The 16,258-nt window shown below is 36.0% G+C and overlaps 1 protein-coding gene across 1 annotated transcript in view; it reads right to left on the bottom strand.

The window, feature by feature from the left end:
* HCN1 (hyperpolarization activated cyclic nucleotide-gated potassium channel 1) overlaps positions 1-16,258 on the bottom strand; it is a 387,144-nt gene that overhangs the window by 107,547 nt on the left and 263,339 nt on the right. The window lies entirely within an intron of this gene.

Raw genomic sequence — 16,258 nt, 5'->3', positions numbered from 1 at the left:
TAAAGCTCCTTTTGGGTCATCCAAGGGAAATTAACATAAATTTAGTACAAAAGGAGACACTCAGAGCTCAGGGTACATAGAGATAATAGCTTCCAATCCTGTCATTTCACAGATGAAGAAAAGAGGTCTAGGGTGGCAAATTCATTTATACTAGTTTAACATCTAGTTAATAAATGTCAGGAGTAAAACCAGGTTTCACAGTTCTTAATGTAGTGCCTCTCTATTATCTCCATGGCCACCATACCATTCAGCATATTTTATTATTCTTTGGTACTTTGAAAAAAAATAATTGTTGAGTCAAATTCTTAAAGCTTTTGCTATGGTTTGAATATTTGTGTATCCTCAAAATTCATGTTGAAACCTAACCCCAAGGTGATAATATTAGGAGATGGGGCCTTTGGGAGGATGGAGTCCTTAAATGACTCAGGTTCAATTCAATGGGTCAGGAAGATCCCCTGGAGAAAGGATTAGCTATTGTCTCCAGTATTCTTGCCTGGAGAACTGCAGGACAGGGGAGTCTGGTGGGCTACAATCCAAGAGTCACACATGACTGAGTGACTAACACATACACACTACAGATATATTTATATTTTATTTTGGAGTCAGATGATCATAATGGAAACTTTTTTGTTATTTACAACATAGGAAACTTTCTGGGACTAAGAGATTAAGACATCCTGTTGCTTGTTCAAATTAAGGTTAATTTCCTTATTCTTTGTAAAATTAGAAAATATTAAATGTTATTTCCTTTTCTAGAGAACACAGCACAGTCAAGAGAAGTGTGCTGTGAGCACAGTAATTATTAGCAGCTATCTTCAGCTTCACTGAATCATACAGTGTTTTCCTTTAGAAAAGAGCTCTTATGATACTGCAAAGCTCTTTGCAAGGTTACAAAGCTAGATTCCTTACACAATTTCCTAAAATTAATTTCTTTAAGAATCTTATTAAGTATAGGATTATCAGATGCATAAAAATAAGTAGTTTATTAATGGGATATATTCTTCCTAAAACTGGATACCTCTGAAAATAATTTAATATTTTTTCTGGAAAATTTCAAGAGAAAATTTCAGAACTCACAGAAGTCTAATCTATAAGAATTTCAGATAAGTTTCTATAGAAGTAATAGATCCTAGGGTGCCCTTTCTATCACTGTAGAAACATTAGGGCCAACATTATCACTCAAATATTCTAGTAAATTGTAGAGATTACTATGCCATGATACATTTCGTATGTATAATGCCACTATGTCTTCTTTTAAATTATTGTAAAATGTGGAATAATTTTCCTGAAAAAAAATTACTATTTGATAACATGAGTATATAAGTTCAAAATCTGCAACTAAGTTTCAAATTCCATGAGGAAATTTTTTAAAAAAAACAAACATTAACTTTCACTCATTTACAATAATTGGCTATTTCCAGCTAATGTCAAAATTAGTTAATATTTTAAAATATAAAATAGTAAAATACTAACATAATATTTCCACAGATTTTTCTAGATAAAAAATCAGCTTACTCAGTATCTCAGAAACATGTGCAATGTTGCTAGCAAAACTCATGAATTGGCTTATTTACATTCTAAAATAGTGAAATGCCTGTGTCCTGATATGTTTTACAATCCATTTATACCACTGTTTCTCCAGCCATTAAAATAGTAAAATAATTCTTTTATATATTTGTTGTGAAATTCTATGATAAATGCTTAACAGCTATAGCAAACACTGTTTATCTTTTTAACCTATATATTACTTAGGGTTTTTGTAAAGCTATACACAGTGCCAAATACATCTTCTTTCAGATAAATTCAAGGTTTGTGTTTAAAACTTAATGACAAATGTAATAAGATATTAATAACCCTCACAGACAGCAAATGTGTATGTTGCATCAAACTTGGCCAAAGAAAAACTTTGGAACATGATATCTGTGGGATATTATTTTATTGTCAATAAAAATCAGAAAATTGATTTCCTAAAGTGTAAATTAACTATGTATAAAGCTGACTGCACTGGCAAAATAATTTTTAAGTGAAAAGCTATTTATATTTGGTTTCAGTGCTCATTTACACTCCAGTTCACCAAACACAAGGTCTGAACCAAGGAAGAATGTAATTAATCTGCTTATCAAACGTTTGACCTAAGCACTTCTGCCTTTTTAAAAAAAAAAATTTATATAAACGTTACAGTCTTAGAGTAGTAATTTTAGCTCATAGTGTGGTCTTCTTTGGATGTCATAGTCTGCTTTTGGAGTTGGAAGAAAAGCACAAAGACTTAGCTTCAAAGTACTTCTGAAAATGTTATCCTCTTTAGTAACATATACATACATCTCTTCAAAGCACAGTGAATTGAAAAACAAGAATACAATTTTTTGTTAGATGTGTGAATATGAAATGTAACTTAACATCTCTCAATCTAAACCTTCTTATTTCTAAAACGTGAATTGATTGAGAGTAAAATCATAAAAAAGGCTTTCCCTGTAGCTCAGGCAATAATGAATTCACCTGCAATGCTGGAGACCTGGGTTAGATCCCTGGGTCGGGAAGATGCTCTAGAGAAGGGAATGGCTATCGACTCCAGTATTTTTGCCTGGAGAATCCCATGGACAGAGGAGCCTGGCAAGCTACAGTCCATGGGGGTGCAAGAGTCGGTCAGGACTCTGAGTGACTAACACTTTGAAAACCATAATAAAGATATCTAACTAGAAAAATCTTCCTTCTTTCCAGTTAAAAGCAAATAATTTAATTTAGCTTTTAAACTAAGAAAATGTTTATGCTAATTTCTCTAGATAGTACTAAAGATCTGGATGATAATTTAGCCATTTAAAAATGCAGATATGTCCTGTTGATCAGAAACAAGTATACTGCCAGGTACTTCTCCAGCAAGGATGGGTTTATTGAGATCAGCAGAAAACTGCAGTTTGGGGTCTGCAACCAAGACCAGCCATGTGCAAGTCCTGCATAACAAAGGGATTGAAAGGAAGGTGGGCTGGCTAGGGTAAACCAAGGGCGCGTGCTTTTTGCGGCTGATATATAGACCGCAAAGAAGAGCGCTCTTCTTCCTTTTGGAATCTGCTATTGCTCTGGAGTGTGAGAGATCCCCTTTCTGGTCTCCCAACTCTATTTAATTAAGGTTTCTGTTTGTTAGGTTTTTAATAGCTCTGTTGTCATTTTTCAGTTGCTAAGTTGTGTTCAACTCTTTTGAGATCCTATGATCTGCAGCCTGCCAGGCTCCCCTGCCCATGGAATCTTCCAGGCAAGCATACTGGAGTGGACTGCCATTTCCTCATCCAAGGGATCGGTCCCAGACCAGGGACTGAACTCGCATCTCCTGCATTGCAGGTGGATTCTGGAACACTGAACCACCATGGAAGTTCCAGTAGTTCTCCTAGATATATTCTAATACTGATGAGCCCCACTGCACACTCATTCTCAGAATACAATTTTCTCTGTTATGATTCATTATAATTGTGTAGATTCACTTTCCAGTTATTAATATGTAAATCTGAGATGGTAAGGGGATGTTATTTTATAATATATTTATAAAATATGGTGATATTCTTTATGCTAGACTTTTTATATTGCTAATTTCAATCACTGTGGCTGCATAAATACTTTATTAATGTTTCAAAGTTTGGAATCTAGTTATCTGACTCATTTATAAAAAGAACAGAGAACTGATTTGTAAATTTAAAGTCTTAAATTTTGTGATTTCTCCAACATACAACTTCCTGGAGCGTGTATGACTAGAACGCTATAATATTGCCAAGAAGAAGGGAAGAATGAATCATTCAATCAGGGAACATGTTTCAATAAAGAAAAGTTCCAGGATGATTAAGGCTTTAATCCTTTCACCCTTTAAAAAGTTTAAACATATTTTAGAATAATTATTCTTCGTAAATTTTTCTAACATTTTAAGTAATGTTTGTTTGTGTGTGTTTGTGTGTGTGCTCTGTCACTCACTCGTGTCTGACTCTGTGATCCCATGGACTATATCCCACCAGGCTCCTCTCCCCATGGGATTTTTCCCGGTAAGAATACTGGAGTGAGTTGTCATTTCCTCCTTCAGAGGATCTTCCCTACCCAGGGTTTGAACCCATGTCCCCTTCAGTGGCAGGCAATATATTTCTTTACCACTGAGCCACCTGGGAATCCCAAGCAATGTTTGCCACCTTCAAAAAAATGTCCTTCAGTTTTGTGGGTTTTTTTTGTTTGTTTGTTTGTTTGTTTGTAGAATTTCCGGTTTGTTTTTAAGTACCAAATATTGTGGCTGAAAATATGAATGGATTACATGGAAAATGCAGCTAAAAATAAAAAGGAAGGTTGGATAAACTAGAAAACAAAATGCCACAACCATCATCTTCCACTGGAGCTCCATGAGGCTGTCTGAGAATGTATACCCTTTTGGGAGAAGTGTGAACTGTGTATTGTTGTCTGGGTACTGACATTGTAGGATTTGGAACCTCGTCACCTCTAACAGCACCTATGACTCCAAATTCTCATGTCTGTAAGGCCAGCTGAGCTTTAAAATCTGCATGCCAGATGCCAGCAAAACAGAAAGCACTCTCTTTGTAAAACACATTTTATGTGTGTGTGTGTTAGTCGCTCAGTTGTGTTCAACTATTTGCAACCCCATGGACTGCAGCTCATGGCATCTGGTCCCATCACTTCATGGCAAGTAGATGGGAAAACAGTGGAAATAGTGATTGACTTTATTTTGGGGGGCTCCAAAATCACTGCAGATGGTGACTGCAACCATGAAATTAAAGGACGCTTGCTCCTTCGAAGAAAAGCTATGACCAACCTAGACAGCATATTAAAAAGCAGAGACATTGCACTGCTGACAAATGTCCATCTAGTCAAAGCTATGGTTTTTCCAGTAGTCATGTATGGATGTGAGAGTTGGACTATAAAGAAAGCTGAGCACAGAAGAATTGATGCTTTTGAACTGTGGTGTTGGAAAAGACTTGAGAGTCCCTTGGACTGCAGGAAGATCAAACCAGTCAATCCTAAAGGAAGTCAGTCCTGAATTTGTTGGAAGGACTGATGCTGAAGCTGAATCTCCAATACTTTGGTCACCTGATGCGAAGAACTCACTCACTGGAAAAGACCTTGATGATGGGAAAGATTGAGGGCAGGAGGAGAAGGGGACGACAGAGGATGAGGTACTTGGATGGCATCACAGACTCAGCAGACATGAATTTTGCAAGCCCCGGGAGTTGATGAAGAACAGGGAAGGATGGTGTGCTGCAGTCATGGGGTCACAGAGTCAGACATGACTGAGTGACTGAACTGAACTGAACTGTAGCTTGCCAGGCTCCTCTGTCCATGGAATTCTCCAGGCAAGAATACTGGAGTGGGTTGCCATTTTCTCTTCAAGAGGATCTTCCCATTCTAGGGATCAAATCCAGGTCTCCTGTATTGCAGGCAGATTCTTTACCATCTGAGCCACCAGGGAAGCACATTTTATAAACTGATCCAAATTTGGTGGAGCCCAGATGCTGGATGTGGGTCCTCCAATCATAGCCTGATCTAAATCAGTTGAAAGCTACCCTGGCAGACAGGCGAGTTTGGTCCGACACTGCACTGTGCCACAGGTCTGAATGCGGCTTTTATCTTTTCTTATTCCTGATCTTGTTTACAGCTTTTGTCCCCCATTCCTCCCCATGAGGAAGAGGGGAGGAATTTAGCAGCTCTTCATCTACTTTTAATGTGTTGCTTTTTCACTAAATTCAGGGCTGGAGCCTAATTCAGGAAGTTATGATTACTATTAATTTGAGCTCCAAGTAAGTGAGATATTTCTGTTAATAAACAAAAAATAACTTGATGCTCTAATCATCATCTGACCCCTGAGAAAGTAAAGAAGAAATCATACCATTGAAATGAAATTCAGTATTTTATGTTCTCATTGGGAAAAAAGTTAAAATAATCTATTTCTGTCATTTAATAGACATCATAGATCCTCTTTAATTTTCAATTAATAAAAATACAATACTAATGTTGAAAATAATTTTTTATAGAATATGCTAATGCTAAGTATTTCAATAGTGACTTTTCCTCAATTGCTTAAAATAACTTTCACAATTTTACTTCATTAATTTTAATAATAACTTGGTGAATTAGGACAGCAAGAAATCTTTTAAAATGAATATACTATTCTAAGATAATTTCACTTGGCAAAGCTGAAGTAGAGAATGTGGAACATAATCATCTATCTTATGCTATCATCTGAATTATATTATGTCTTATATTATTACCTGATAATGCTCAATATCTTATCATTATATATTAGGTTGATAACATAAGATATACTTTAAGTAAAATTTTTGTTTTTGTGTTTTGTTATTATTAACAGTAGCATAATAATAAACACAATAATCATATTGCATTTTGTTCTTGGTAAATATATAATTTAAATAGAATAATGTATCTTTTAAGTAAAATATTCAGTTCAGTTCAGTTGTTCAGTCCTGTCCAACTTTTTTTTGCATTAAAGTAGTTTATACTTGCTTCATTTGTATATCAAATGTTCTAAAACTGTATTTCAGGTTCAGACTATCAGTATACTCAGTTCTAAATTCATGAGTTCTAATTTCATTGAATACATTCTTCAGACAGAAAAAAAAAGTATGACGTTAGATAGAGAAGAGTGAATGCCATGTTATGACACATCTGGTGAAACTCTGTTTTATAAGAATTGTTTTTCATTGAAAATGACAGAAAAATCCACATTGATAATTCAGTATGTATGATAATCATACCACAATTGAAAAGCAAGAGTAAATAGATACTTCATTACCCCTGATAGATAAGTTACAGCGCATAAGAGGCATTCTAGATAACACATTCCAAGTTTACCAACAGATGGCTTAATGGAAGACATAAGTTCTTCCCTCCATTTTATTCTTCTTGTTCATCTCTTTATTCTTCTTTATCATCTCTTGTTCCATATATCTCCTCATTCTCTGTCTTCTTATAGTGTCAGGACATATTCAAAATCTCAATGGCTCTCCATTACTTATCAAATCAGTACAAATGGCTTTAAGCCTTGGATCTACTACTATTTTTCAAGTACTTCATAACCCATACAAAATGTATGCTTCCTAGAAAATCCCAAGCATTTTTCTGACTCCTCATTTTTACTCTAGTACCTGTGGCAGAGGCCATGAATTTCATACCTAAATCCATCTTCTGCCTCTTCAATATTGTACAGAGTTGCTAACTGGTTGCAAAGTTGCCCAGCTAGACTAAACGTCTCCTCTTTCTTGAGAAATTCTCATCAATTGAAAGTTTTCAACAATGAGATGTGAGTTGAAGTCACGTGTGTGTTCCTCTTTCCTCTTATGAGCTGGAAGGCAGACATGTCCAAGGCATAGCTTTAAACATTCAAACCAGAACAATATCCTAGGGAAGTGGTTCTTGAAGGGTGGTCTCTGGATCAGAAGCAGCAGCTGAGATATTGTTGGAAATAAAACCTCTCAGGCTTCACCCTAGGCTTAATGAATCAGAAACTCTGGAAGTGGGGCCCATGAATCTGTTTCAACAAACTCTCCAGGTAATGATGATTCAGAGGAAATGCTGGGAAATACTGTCCAGGTGACAGTGGAGGAACAACTTGGAAGAAAATGACCACCTGGAGCAGTGCCATCCCACTGACCTGGCCTCTCATCCCACAGAGCTTTTTAGCAAAATGATACAGTTCCTTAGGTCACTAAATTGTTGGATCTTCTTCTTACAGCAGCTCCTCATTTGCCCTGAGTAGTATTTATTCAATGTGTAATGGCCTGTTTAGTATTTCCATCCCATCCAATACTTTTATCTGGAAATTTGAAATCCTGCCTGGCTCTCTGCAAGATAGCACTGGTGCATTTACTTAATGACAAAGAACATTAGGATATGTTTGCTATCCTTTAATCTATTATGCACATTGAGGACTGAACACGCTTTAAAAAAATTAAATCTAATGTACCACTCTTCTGCTTCAAAGTTTTACCAGACTCTCATAGCATTTAGCTAAAACACAACTTGGTTAAGTAGGCCTATGAGGTGCCATCCACCCTGACCTAAGTCAGTCTCTCCAGTCTCATCCAGAGCTGCTTCACTTATCTCTGAGCTCTAGTCACACATTCCTTCTGTCTGTTCCTGAATCCTGACAAATCTTTTCACACTCAGTACTTTTTCCCATGCTGTTTACTTCATTATCTTACTTCTATTCATTCTTTAGATCTCTTCCTAAATGTTATTTTTCTTCACTCCCACTATATTCCACATGAATCAAGCCAAAGACTTGAAATCTCTTAGCAGAGAGATTAACATACATTTCCATTCTGAGCACTTAAAATGTTTATAATAATTGATTGCTCTCAATGAATCTTGTTACTGTGTCATGCCCTCCCCCCACCCCATTGTACTTCAAGAAACATGATGAGAGAAGATACCATATATACTTGCTCACTTTGTATGCAAAACATCCAGTACCAGACCTGTCACACAGTAAGCATTCAATAAATACACATCAAAAGGATAAAAACTGGATTCTGTGAGACTCGACTCACATGACATTTTAACTCTTAAGGCTTTTTGGATCCTATTTCTTTAGAAAAGACTGTTGTTTCCAGCAATTTTATTGACCCAAGTGTCCCTATCTACTTAAAAGGTTGGCGTTCTTGTCCTGTTAATATGTTTGTGCTAGTGATTCTAACAGTAAGCATTTATGAAGTTATCTTGCTCTTGGACCCTTACAGTCTCAGTTAGGAGTGCAGCATATTTCATGTACTACTGTGATTCACTTTCTTAAAAGACAGTTTTAATCACTACCTCCCATTGCTAAAATTTTGCAAGGGATATCTTTTTCCTAACACAACAGTCTCATCATTCCAGCCTTGAAAATTATTCTTAGGCAGAGAATAACCCAATCTTATTTCATACTTTGCCCATCAAGGTAGTTTTCACTGCATTCAAACTAGACACTTCAATATCTACCACACATAGCCACCTCTGGGCCTTTGCACCGTTTGTTCCTGTCTGTCAGGAACCTTCTCACAGTTGGTGTTCTTTCCTAGGACATTTCCCCCATGGTGACTACCTCTGTCTGCTGATTTCTTCTGCATTCTTCAAGGCACATTTCAAATGGATCTCAGCGATCTAATTAAACAAATGCAAATCCATGCAGTGATTCTCGTACATTGTGGGATCTTGTCAGATTACAGAATCTTAGTGACAAGCTTTTGCCCTATAAAGATGCTTAATAATGTATTTATGTGTTATGACATATAAGGGACCAAATACAATACATCAAAATACTTGAAACACTGTCATACTGAGTGAAGTAAGTCAGAGAAAAAAAAAATATCATATGATATCCCTTACATGTGGAATATAAAAAACAAATGAGCTAATCTACAGAAAAGAAATAAAGTCACAGATGTAGAAATCAAATGTATGGTCCCTGGAGAAAGGGGGAGAGGGAGGAACAAATTGGGAGATTGAGATGGACCCATACACACTACTATATATAAAGAGATAACTAATAAGGAAGGACCTACTGTATAGCACAGGGAACTCTACTCAAAACTCTGTAGTGACCTATAAGGCAAAAGAATTCTAAAAAGAGTTGCTATATACATATATATAACAGATTCACTTTGCTACACACCGGAAACTAACAGCACTGTAAATTAATTATACCCGCCAAATGTTTTTAATTAAAAAAAATTTAAAGGAAGACATTCAAATGAAAATTCACACATTTCTAAAAGATAATATCCATACATCAATCAATAAAAGAAAATGATAGAAAATGCAACTTTACTTTACAGCCATTACAAGAAACTGTCAGATATACTGCCAATGGTAAATGTTACCTGCAAAGAACTAAATGAAGGATTGGTAAGGACAAATCTTTAGCAATTTTACAGTCCTTATTAACAACAAAGATGCAGGAAATTTCAGCATTTAATATGGAGTTTCATACAGAAATTATCACTGAATGAAAGAGGTACCAGTGGGATATATTAAAATATAAAGATTGAAAATCAGTGGTAGAATAAAAATTTACAACTGGCAAAATTCTATTTATCTTCTTGGTTAAATTAATAGCCTCAAACTCTTTCTCGTTGATTTTGTTCAGTCGCTAAATGATGTCTCCATGGACTGCAGCACATCAGGCTTCACTGTCCTTTACTATCTTCAGATATTTGCTCATACTCACGTCCACTGAGTCAATAATGCCATCCAACCATCTCATCCTCTGTCGCCCCTACTTCCTCCTGCCCTCAATCTTTCTCAGCACCAATGTCTTTTCCAACGAGCTGGCTCTTCACATGAAATAGCCAAAGTATTGGAGCTTCAACTTTAGCATCAGTCCTTCCAATGAATATTCAAGGTTGATTTCCTTTAGGATTGACTGGTTTGATGTCCTTGCAGTCCAAGGGACTCTCAAGAGTCTTCTCCAGCACCATTGTTCAAAAGCCTCAATTCCTCAGTGCTCAGCTTTCTTTATGGTCCAACTCTCATATCTGTACATGGAAAAACCATGGTTTTGATGGTACATACCTTTGTTGGCAAAGTGATGTCTGTGCTTTTGAACATATTGTCTGGGTCTGTCATAGCTTTCCTTCCAAGGAGTAAACAAGCATTGTTTCATTTCATGGCTGCAGTCACCGTCTGCAGTAATTTTGGAGCCCAGGAAAATAAAATTTGTCATTGCTTCTATTTTTTCCACTTATATTTGTTATGCAGTTATGAGACTAGATGCCATAATCTTAAGTTTTTTGAATGTTGACTTTTAAACCAGGTTTTTCACTCTCCTCTTTCACCCTCATCAAGAGGTTCTTTAGTTCCTTTTTGCTTTCTGACATTAGAATGGTATCATCTGCATGTCTGAGGTTGTTGATATTTCTCCCAGCAATCTTGATTCCAGCTTGTGATTCATCCAGCTTGGAATTTTGCATAATGTAATCTGCATATAAGTTAAATAAATAGGATGACAATATATAGCCTTGATGCAATACTTCCCCAATTTTGAACGACTCCTCTGTTCCATGTCCAGTTCTAACTGTTGCTTCTTGACCTGCGTACAGGTTTCTCAGGAGATAAAGTGGTTTGGTATTCCCATCTCTTTGAGAATTTTCCAGTTTGTTGTGATCCACACAGTCAAAGTCTTTAGTGTAGTCAGTGAAGCAGACATAGATGCTTTTTGGGAATTCCTTTGCTTTGTCTATGATCCAACGAATGTTGGCAATTTGATCTTTGGTTCCTCTGCCATTTCTAAATTCAGCCTGTACATCTGTGAATTTTCAGTTCACATACTTATGAAGCTTAGCTTGAAGGATTTTGAGCATTACTTTGCTAGCATGTGAAATGAGTGCAATTGTACGGTAGTTTGAATATTCTTTGGCTCTGACCTATCTTTAAAACAGTACTTATAGTTAATGTAAAAATATTTCTCCCAGTGGAACACGTAAAGTATTATTTGCCAGGAGCCCGATTTGTTAGCAGCTGAAGCGGCAACATGAAGCTAACCCAAGGGCTGTGGTACTGTTAACTTTTCTATGAGAAAATCTCACAAATATTCCCAGTCCAAGGACTGTCCTGGCCTGAGAATGTTTGGCAGTACTACCACCTTAACATATCTGAGTACAATAAGTTCAGCTCCTGGGAAGCAAAAGTATATAGAATAGATGACTTGGAAACTTTTCCAACTAATTAAGGAACCATGTGGGAGTTCTGCTCATAGCATTCTCATTTGTAGCGGAGGAAGACATACATTTACAAATAATGAAGAAAATCATATGAAATATTTTGCTGAATACACATGAATTTTAGAGCTACCTCTTCCCACTAAGAATGCTTCCAATGAAAATGAGGGCATCAAGTCAGTTTTCCTTTAAATACTGGGTCAGTATGATTTTCAAGATCATTAAAACTTCTAAGACCTTTTGTTCTTCTGAAGACAAATGCTATCACAACAAACACTATCACAAGTTTACACAACCAGCAAACCAAGTTAGAAGCTCAGTTGACTAATTTCTTTACATAATGAAGATGGGGTGCAAAATAAGAGCCAAATTTTTTCTTTTTAATGCAATATTAAAGTATCATTAAATATTAAGTATTATTTATAAACCATCATGGCCAATGGCCATTACTCCAATTTTTTTTCCCCTTTGATCTGCCATTACTCTAGTCATAGAATGCTTTTTTTGAAATTGAAGACTCAGAATCACATGACAGTCCTGACAATCTGTCCCATCCTTCTTTCTGAAACAAAGGGTTTCATCATGGCTTAAAGCAGAGTACCCTACTGATCAATCCAGGAATCAAGAAATGGCTTCAACCCCAGTGAAAGATATTTTGATAATGTATCTTTCACTTACAGGAAACCAATCTCAGAATTGCAGAAGGGAAAGCATATTGAAAATTTAGTTTCCAAAACATGACCTGTGTGTAAGCCAAATGCATACATACATACATAAGTATTTGCTGTAACAGCTGAAGCAATATGTTTACACACATATAAATAAACAATGGGATCAACATTTTGAAAAAGATGCTCTCATGTATATTCAAGTGACAGAATTCAAAAATTTTGAAGGATAAACTCTTACTCCCATTTATTTGCTAGAAAACACAGTTGGACAACTATAAATATTCTTAATCCTACTGTCCCCTCTGAGCATCATAGCACTGAGGTTTCTGTGTATGGGGGAGGAAATACACAATAATAAAGACATAGATCTTCCTATTAGAGTATTATATTCCTCTGGAACAGACAGAATATACACAATAAACAGATTATTATAGATTAGGATAATCAGGGAAGGTGTCACAATCTTCCAAAGGGAAGGGTAGAACCTGTGTAAACAGGAAAAGGGGTAAAAGTATGTCAGGAGTAGGATGAAAGGTATGGGGGAAGATCAGAATCATTTGGTTTGTTCTGAGAACAATAATTTTCTGGTTGGAAGAGCGATTTGGCAACGGGATCCATGAGTTTAAAAGTTGGTTTGGCACCAGTCTTTTTCCAACAAATTATTTTTGAAGGGCGTATTACCCATAATCAGTTCATTTTACAGTCCTCCGCTCTACCAGCTGAGCTATCGAAGGGTGCGCTCAGTTCATTTTAAATGACCTGGAATTTGCTTTACTATAAATGGGATTTGACTAGTTAAAAAAGGAGAGCAGGTCTTAGTGCCTGGTCTTTTGTCTTTGTTCATAACATTACCTTATACAAATTTGGGAGACTAGATTGATTAAACATATTTCTATGGAATAAGAAGCTTATGTGACAGTCCTGATTACAGTCTTTCATTACAAGAAAAGAATAAGAATCTATGGATTATTCATTAAAACCAAAAAAAAAAAACCACTTGCCTGAACTGACTAGGTTTAGAATATAATATTTTTGATATGATTACATAAAATTGCACAACTGCATGATTTCATTCAGGATTACATAATTCACCTTCATGGTTGAGAGACTACTTATGATAAACTATACCTTCTTATTCCAAAGGGATCATAAACACTTGCTGATATGATAAAATTCTGTCCATTTGGATAAATTTATAATGTTAAATTTATTATCATTATTAAACTAAGAATCAGTAGTTTTTTTTACAATTTTAGGCAACATACGCAATATCTAAAGCCCAGAGCAGCACTGGCTTACTGCCTCATGCTCTATCATTAGAAAGCACAGCCTATTTAAACAAGTCATTCATTGATGAACCTGCCTTAGATTAATATACACTTTGCTTCTTGGATTCAGAAGCTATTCAGTATATAGTTATTTCAATTTGATAATTTCCTCATACAATTAAATATTTGTCATGTTCAAATTTCACACTAAAAATCATTCATGTACGTCAGGTACACCAAGGTAAGTTGAAAATTTCTCATTCTAAATTCATAATGTGCTTTGTGTTAAAATTCTTGCTTATTACAAAGGAAAATTGCACACCTAAACACTGCTTTTACTAGAGTTATTTGACAGGAAAGAGAGTGACAAGTTTTGAAATAATAGTAGGCTTCCCAGGGGTGCTGAAGTGTAAGAACTGAGATACAATAGTATAAAGATACAGAGTGATTTAAAGCAATTTCACTTAAAAAAACTAGATGAACTGTGGATATATCTAGAAAAGGTAGTACCTATCCAAGAAAATGGAATGATTAAGAAAATGGAATGCTCACTGTGGGGAGTATGTCTAGATAAGGCATTTCCCAAGTGTTCATCAATCACTTAAAATACAAGGGTGTTTGGCAGAGGGCAGACAAAATGTTAAATGTTCAGAGCACACACATTAATAGAAAAAATCTTTTCAGTTCATTGTTTCAATCAAGATGTACAAACTTATCTGACCAGGAAACAATTAAATAGGTAATTCAACAATGAACCAGCTCTGTGACAACCTAGAGGTATGGGATAGGGTGGGAGGCTCAAGAGGGAGGAGACATATGTATACTTATGGCTTATCCATGGTGATGTATGACAGGAACCAACACAATATTGTAACTATCCTTCAATTAAAAATAAATAAAATTTAAAAATATACTCATGTATATATATATATGTGTGTATGTATGTTTATGATTTATTTATATTATCTGTGGAGTAAGTTTTGAGAAGAACTGAGATTTTAAAATAAAAGGTCTAAAAATCTGCTAGATTAGGATTTACTCTTCCTTCCTCATGTTTACTGAGCTGCTAACCTGAGATATCAGAATGCTGGTTATGTAAGAGGCCCCCTCCTATACAGGTTTACAATTGTAAATGCAGATCCAATGAAGAAGACTTCTAAAGGTGTCAATCTCACTGAAGGTTTACAGAGGTCAGAGAGTAGAAACAGAACTTTCCTGACAACAATAGTGAGCAGACCTCTTTGAAGGGAATGACTGCTCCTATGTGAGTCCAGCCTGCTTTGGGATAGGGCTGTGGGAGGGCTACCTTCTAACCCTTGACCTTTCAGGGGTACGTCAAGAAAGTCGCTTGGAGATCTTTGAAATAAGTTCACATAGTTAAGAGACATGAGTCTGGAGTCCAGTTCACATATGAGAACATGCAAATAGCCTGTGGACACTGGGGTGTGACTCTGCCAGGAATCTGAAGGCTAGACACAGGCTCTTCGTTGCTTTGATGGAGGAAGCAGTAGTGCTGAGAGATGGGCTAAGAGATGGATGCCTGAAGGCTTCTCTGTGGACCAGATCTGAGTGATGCAGCAGGGCTAGCCTGACATCTTGGGTCTCATCCAAGAGCGGCTTCTGGCAGAGCACAGAGCCCTCAGCAGAGAGGCTGGTGATGGCTGCCAGGTTCTCGGGCCTCTCTTAGGGAGATGCAGGAGAGGGAATCAATGCCACTCACCTAAATGACCAGCTGTTTCTGACTAAATTGTTTCAAATGTCAAAAAGTAACAAAAACTTATTCCAGTATCCTTTATCCTCTACCAAACCCTCCTAAGATCAAGAATTTGATGATGAATTACGGCAAACATAATATGTTGAAAACTTCTGTCAATAAAGTCACAAATGAAATGATCTTTGCCTGTTTGGTGAAGAATTTATGAGTCTAAGCTGTTATTACTCATCAGGAGACATATTTTAGAATTGTTTGAACCATTACTTTCAGATATGCTTTTTAGCAAGGTGCATATATATTATATATTCTATCATATTCAACAGAGCTCCCACACTAGAAATTCTTCCTTCAATTATAAAACATTCTTATCTGTCAGAAAGTTACTGATGTTTGTGAAGAATCTAAGTACTGTCTGATTATCCAAGGTCTAGTACCAACCAAATAATTCAGTATATTAAAACAAAATCCAATGAATAAATCCGTGCACAAATCTACTTTCTCTCTTTTGAGAAAAGTTTAGCACAGCAATCATTTCAATTAACACACTGTGCGTAAGAATGCATGATAGCAGCTGTTAGTATGCATTTTAAAGACTGGAGGGTGTGTGGTGACTTATCTAGATATAAGGGCAACATATGTTCAGCTATGCATATAGACTTAATATAAATTACGATTGCAATATGCAAAGAGGCAAAAAGAGACATGTACAATGGCCGTCTCTCTGCATTTAATCAGCTCACATTTTTCTAACATGTACAAGTCTTTATATTATAGTAACTGTTTAAAAATTACAGAACACAAACCATGACAACACCTCAAATCAGCTTCATACATTTGAAACATGGAGCTATTTTTTTGTGAATGAAAATCAGATTTTTTTAAAAAGAAAATATGTATTTAAGAGAGAAACTGGAA

Source organism: Bison bison, unplaced genomic scaffold, assembly GCF_000754665.1.
Source record: "Bison bison bison isolate TAMUID 2011002044 unplaced genomic scaffold, Bison_UMD1.0 scf7180017864378, whole genome shotgun sequence".
NCBI classification, from domain to species: Eukaryota; Metazoa; Chordata; class Mammalia; order Artiodactyla; family Bovidae; genus Bison; species Bison bison.
This window is presented reverse-complemented; position numbering and strand designations above follow the sequence as displayed.